The sequence below is a fragment of the Olea europaea genome, chromosome 13 (genome assembly GCF_002742605.1).
Source record: "Olea europaea var. sylvestris chromosome 13, O_europaea_v1, whole genome shotgun sequence".
Classification (NCBI taxonomy): Eukaryota; Viridiplantae; Streptophyta; class Magnoliopsida; order Lamiales; family Oleaceae; genus Olea; species Olea europaea.
In genome coordinates, this window is record NC_036249.1 from 8,420,884 (window position 1) to 8,426,883 (window position 6,000).

The following is a 6,000-nucleotide window of genomic DNA, read 5'->3' on the forward strand; positions in this document are numbered from 1 at the left end:
CTTTAAGTCTTGAATTTAATAATTCAGTCCCTAAAGTTTTAAAATTAATTAATTCGGGCCATTAAAGTTCTGAATTTATAATTAAAACCCTCAAACTTTAATTATTAATTCAAATTGGCCCCCTAAGTTCATAATTAATTCAAATTGACCCCTAAAGTTTCAAATTTTCAAAATTTGATCCCTAAAGTTTTGAATTGGTCAATTTTGGCCCCTAAAGTTTTAAAATTTGTTCTAATTGATCCTCTAAAGTATTGAATTAATTAATTATGGTCCATAAAGTTTCAAGTTTATTAATTTCAACCCCTAAAGTTTGGAATTAATTAATTTTGCCCCCTTAAAGTTTTGAATTATTAATCCTAAGGCCCCTAAAGTTTAAAACTAATCAAAATATGCAAAATTGGTGATTCTCTTTCTCAAATTTTGGTACCTCTTTCAAGAGATATAATATTCGAAAGTTGGTTAATCGAAGCAACATGTTGCTAAAGCAACATCTCTTGTGAAAATTGACTAACTTAAAATATTAAAAGGTGTTTGTGCTTGTGTTATTCATGGGAATATTGGTCGGCTCAAAGGAAGGTCAATATTTAGCCGAATACACGTGCACCTGTGGTGATAAACGTGTGACGATTATTTCGTTTAATGTACGATCAATAAATCGGTCCAAAAAAAGGTTTATTGATTGACACGTTGTTTTATCGTCAATGTTTAATCACTACGCCAAGAGTACCACTTACAAGTCAATATCTCTATCCGAAGACTAGATATTGATGTTGTGCTTGGTATCTTGTGATGGGCCTTACCACTATTTGAGATTATTATTATTTGCATATTAAAGATATTCAAAGTGAGCTATTCATCATAATCGTTCTCTAATTCATTTCAAGTTCTGCTACTAATATCTCTGCTAGCATCAATTCAATTCCAATTCTAAATGGCACAAATTTCAGGGCTTGGCAAGAGAATGTGACGATTGTTCTCGGAGTCATGGACCTAGACCTTGCTTTACGGGTCGATCAACCTGCTGCACTTACTGATAAGAGTACCTTTGATGACAAGAGGGAGATGGAAAAGTGTGAACGATTGAACCGCCTAAGCTTAATGGTCATGAAGCGTGCTATTCTAGAAGCATTCCGGTGCACTATGTCCGATAAGGTGACTACGGCTAAGGGTTTCCTTGAGGACCCTCTTGATTTCACAGATTATGATTTGTGTGTCAACTGTATAAAGGGAAAACAAACCAATAAAAGGAGATTTCAAGCCAATAGGACTTCGGATGTCTTAGAACTTAAATATATGGATATTTGTGGACCATTCCCTCGGGTTCTTGGAATGGTCAACAATATTTTATAACGTTCATAGACGATTTTTCAAGACATGGCTACGTATATCTCATTCATGAAAAATCACAGTCATTGAATGTGTTCAAAAACTATAAAGCTGAAGTTGACAACCAACTTGGCAAAAGGATTAAAAGCGTCAGATCTAATCGTGGGGGTGAATTCTATGGTAGATATGACTGTTCAGGTGAACAGCATCCAGGACCGTTTGCTAAATTCCTAGAGGAATGCTGTATCGTCCCACAATACACTATTTCGGGTTCGCCCATTATGAATGGTGTTGCTGAGAAACGAAACAGAACGCTTAAGGACATAGTGAGGAGTATGATTAGTCATTCTACCTTACTAGAATCTCTCTGGGGTGAAGCATTAAAGACCGCAGCTTATATACTCAACAGAGTTCCAACTAAGGCCACTGATAAAATCCCATATGAGCTTTGGACGGGCAAGAAGCCTAGTTTGAAGCATATACATATTTGGGGGTGTTCAGCTAAGGCAAGGCCCTATAAGCCAAATGAAAAGAAACTGGACGCAAAGACCATCAGTTGCTATTTCATTGAATATTTTGAAAGGTCCAAAGGTTACAAGTTTTATGATCCCACAACTAAGGCAATTTTCGAGACAGGAAATGCTAGGTTCTTTAAGGATGTTGAGTTTGCGGGGGAGAAAGGTTTACAGGCTTTATCTTTGAGGGAGAATATGTTGAAATTCTTCCAATTGCCATTGACAATGATCAGGTTTCTATCCCTGATTTTGTTCAAGAAGCAACTCTGGATCAAGACAATGTCATACCTCCCTCTCAAGATCAACAAATTGTTCCAGAAGAACAAAATCTACAGCCTCAAGAACCAATGCCATTAAGAAGATACACTAGAGAGAGGAGAAGTGCAGTTTCGAATGATTACATCGTATTTCTCCAAGAACATAAAGTTGACATTGGAATGGTGGAAGATGATCCGATCAACTTCTGTTAAGTCATGGAAAGTTCTAACTCTCAAAAGTGGCTCGATGCTATGAATGAAGAGATAAAGTCCATGAAGGACAATGACGTATGGGACCTTGTTACATTGCCTGAAGGTGCGAAACCCATTGGTTGCAAATGGATATTTAAGACCAAGAGGGATTCGAAAGGTGATGTAGAGAGGTATAAGGCTCGTCTTGTCGCAAAGGCTTTACACAGAAAGAAGGCATCGATTATAAAGAGACTTTCTCTCCGGTTTCTTCGAAAGATTCTTTCAGGACTATAATGGCATTGGTGGCACATTTCGATCTTGAGCTACATCAGATGGATGTTAAGACAGCGTTTCTCAATGGTAACATTGATGAAATAATTTATATGGTACAACCAGAAAACTTTGTATCAGACGATGCAAAGCAAATGGTTTGTAAATTAAAGAAATCCATCTATGGACTCAAACAGGCGTCTCGTCAATGGTATTACAAGTTTCATCAGGTGATCATCTCATTTGGTTTTGAAATGAATTTGGTCGATGATTGTATATACCACAAGTTTAGTGGGAGCAAGTATATTTTTTCTATTTTATATGTCGATGACATATTGCTTGCCAGCAACAATATAGGCTTATCGCACGAAACCAAGAGATTTCTAGCAAATAATTTTGAGATGAAAGATCTTGATGATGCCTCTTTTGTATTAGGAATTCAGATACACCGAGATCGTTCTCGGGGTATTCTTGGATTATCACAAAAGAGCTATATCAAAAAGGTACTTAAAAGATATGGCATGCAAAATTGTAAACCATGTGACACCCCTGTGGCTAAAGGAGACAAGTTCAGCTTAAGTCAGTGCCCTAAAAAACTTGGAAATTAAAGAAATGCAGAAGATTTCTTATTCCTCAGCTATATGGAGTCTGATGTATACTTAGGTTTGTACGCGTTCGGATATAGCGTACATTGTTGGGATGTTAGGGAGATATTTAAGTAACTCGGGAATGGATCATTGGAAATCAGTCAAACAGGTCATACGGTATTTACAGAGAACAAAAGACTACATACGCACATATAGGAGATCGGATCAGTTGGAGATCATCGTTTATTCGGATTCCGATTTCGCGGGATGCCAAAATAGTAGGAAATCCACTTCAAGCTATATTTACTTGCTTGCTAGAGGTGCTATTTCATGGAAGACTGCCAAGCAGACACTCATAACTACTTCCACCATGGCAGGGAAGTTTATAGCGTGTTATGAGGCATCAAGTCATGAAATATGGCTGCATAATTTTGTCACTGGGCTGCGCATTGTGGATAATATAGAAAGACCACTTAAGATATTTTGTGACAATAAATCAGCAGTGTTGTATTTTAATAACAACAGGAGCTCGACGAAGTCAAAACATATAGAGATCAAGTTCCTGACTGTTAAAGAAAAAGTTCAGAGTGGACAGATGTCAATAGAGCATATTGGGACAAACTCCATGGTTGCGGATCCGCTTACTAAAGGTTTGATACCCAAGGTCTTTCATGAGCACACTGCTCATATGTGTGTAATGTCTCTTGAGGATATGTAGTTTCAGTGGGAGTTTGTATTTTTGCTTTTCATTTTGAACACATGCACTGTTGTTTTGAATACGGTTTAAAGTTAAAGTTATTTTCAGTTATAAAGTTATTTGGTTAATTATCTCTAAACTTATTTAAAATGATCTCACTAAGGTATTAAAGTAGACCAGTTGGAAATAGGAATGTTACAGATCACATTACATGTAATTTTCATGCTACACATCTATACTTGATCCATGTCATTCGATTATATTGATATACGTGACCATTGATGGGTTTAGCTACATGAAAGTAGCGAAAGTCGCTTTGATCCTATGTTGATATGATTGATGGACGAGATTGTTTAGGGATACATTCGGTAATGATAACAAAATTCTGAGTACTCATAAGGTTATGTTTAATGCACAATTATAAGGTGACACATATAGTCCAAGTGGGAGATTGTAATGATTTTTTAATCAATAGACGGGCTTATATGTGTGAATAATTGTGTGTTAAATTAAAGACTATCGAATTCGGTTGAATCCAATTAAAGTGATCTAATAAGGCTTCAATTTTGGGTTTTAATGTATCCAATTAAATATGGGTTTACATATGTGTAGAGATCGGGCCCAAATCCTAATTCTATAATAAGCCGAATTAGGTCAAAGAGCGTCCCAATATAAATAGGTTATGGTCCCCAGATCACACGCACATATTATTCATTCTTTACTGCATCCCATCACAGAGAGGAAAATGAGACTGCGTGTAGATTTGGAAGACTATACCGTGAAATTCATTATTGCATTAACCATGTCTGATTTAGGTACGCTTCCGCTTTAATTCTTATATTTCTTGATGATTTAACATGAAAGATCTGGTAATTTAAAGCATTAAATTATCCTACAGTTATGTCTTTCATCAATGTGGTGGCAATGTTGGAGCTTCTTGCAGGTATGTACTAAGATGTCAATTACAATTTTATTTTATTTTTTTCACTTAATTTGCATAATCTCCCTTCTACTTGTATATATATAACAAGTGCATGACGTGTGTACCATAAGATTACTTAAGAAAGTACGTTGAATATTTCTTGTTCAAGGCTTATTTGTGGAAATAACTTTCTTGGTATTCAAATGCCATGTGCCACATTTTTAACCCAAGATTTGTTATAAGAAAACATCCTGTAAAAACATTAACCTCACAATTTTACACTAAATTTCACTTCGACCACCAAACTTTAATTTGTTTAATTTACATTTCTTGACTTTAAAGCTTGTTATAGACTTAGTTACACCACCATGTTAGTGTGACATCCATTTTTAAAGTTCGTTGATGTATTATATGAGTTGGAGATGTCAATACTAACATATAGTTGATTAATTTTTATTTTTCTTTAGTATCCCTCTACCCCCCCCCCCCCCCCTTTTTTGTTTCCCCCCCCCCCCCCCCCCCCCATGGGTGCTTAAGAGGTAGAACTCCCATTCAAGTCTACTCAGATTATAGGAGTTTCAAATGAGCACCAACAATGGGAATGAAGGATTTTCCTACATAACTATTAAAAGAAAACTAAATTGAAGGCTCAAATGTGCATTGCCAGTGAAACAAATGATTCTTGAGTTAACAAACAAGCATTTGATTTAAGGTTTTTAGTAAAGGGAAAGGGCAAAGTGGTCGGGTTATTAACGATATCTTTAGTGTAACTATTAACATGATTACATCGCCCTCTATAGCTTCCTATTGCCTGTGATGTTCATCACAATGAAGCTGATATTTCGTATTACATGAAGCAATTTTCCATCTTATTCTCAGCAGATAAATCTCGAAGATGGTTAGCAAAGGCTTCAGAATCATTATACAATAACAAAATGGTTAGCAAACAATAAGGCCATGAACAATTTCAGAAGATCATTTGAATCAAATTATTGTTAACAAACTTAGCTATCGACAAATCGATATCCCATTACTCAGTTTATTACCAACTATACATCTGTATATGTCTCCAAGACTCATTTAAATGTCTTCCATTTGACCATTAAATGAGAGTGACAAGCAAGTGAATATTTCAAAGTGATTACAAACAATCACGCGCAAAAATGACCATCTTGTGAAGGTTAAAAGCCATCATAGAGTGAAAAGAAGAGAGAGAAGGAAAGAGTGAAAAAGA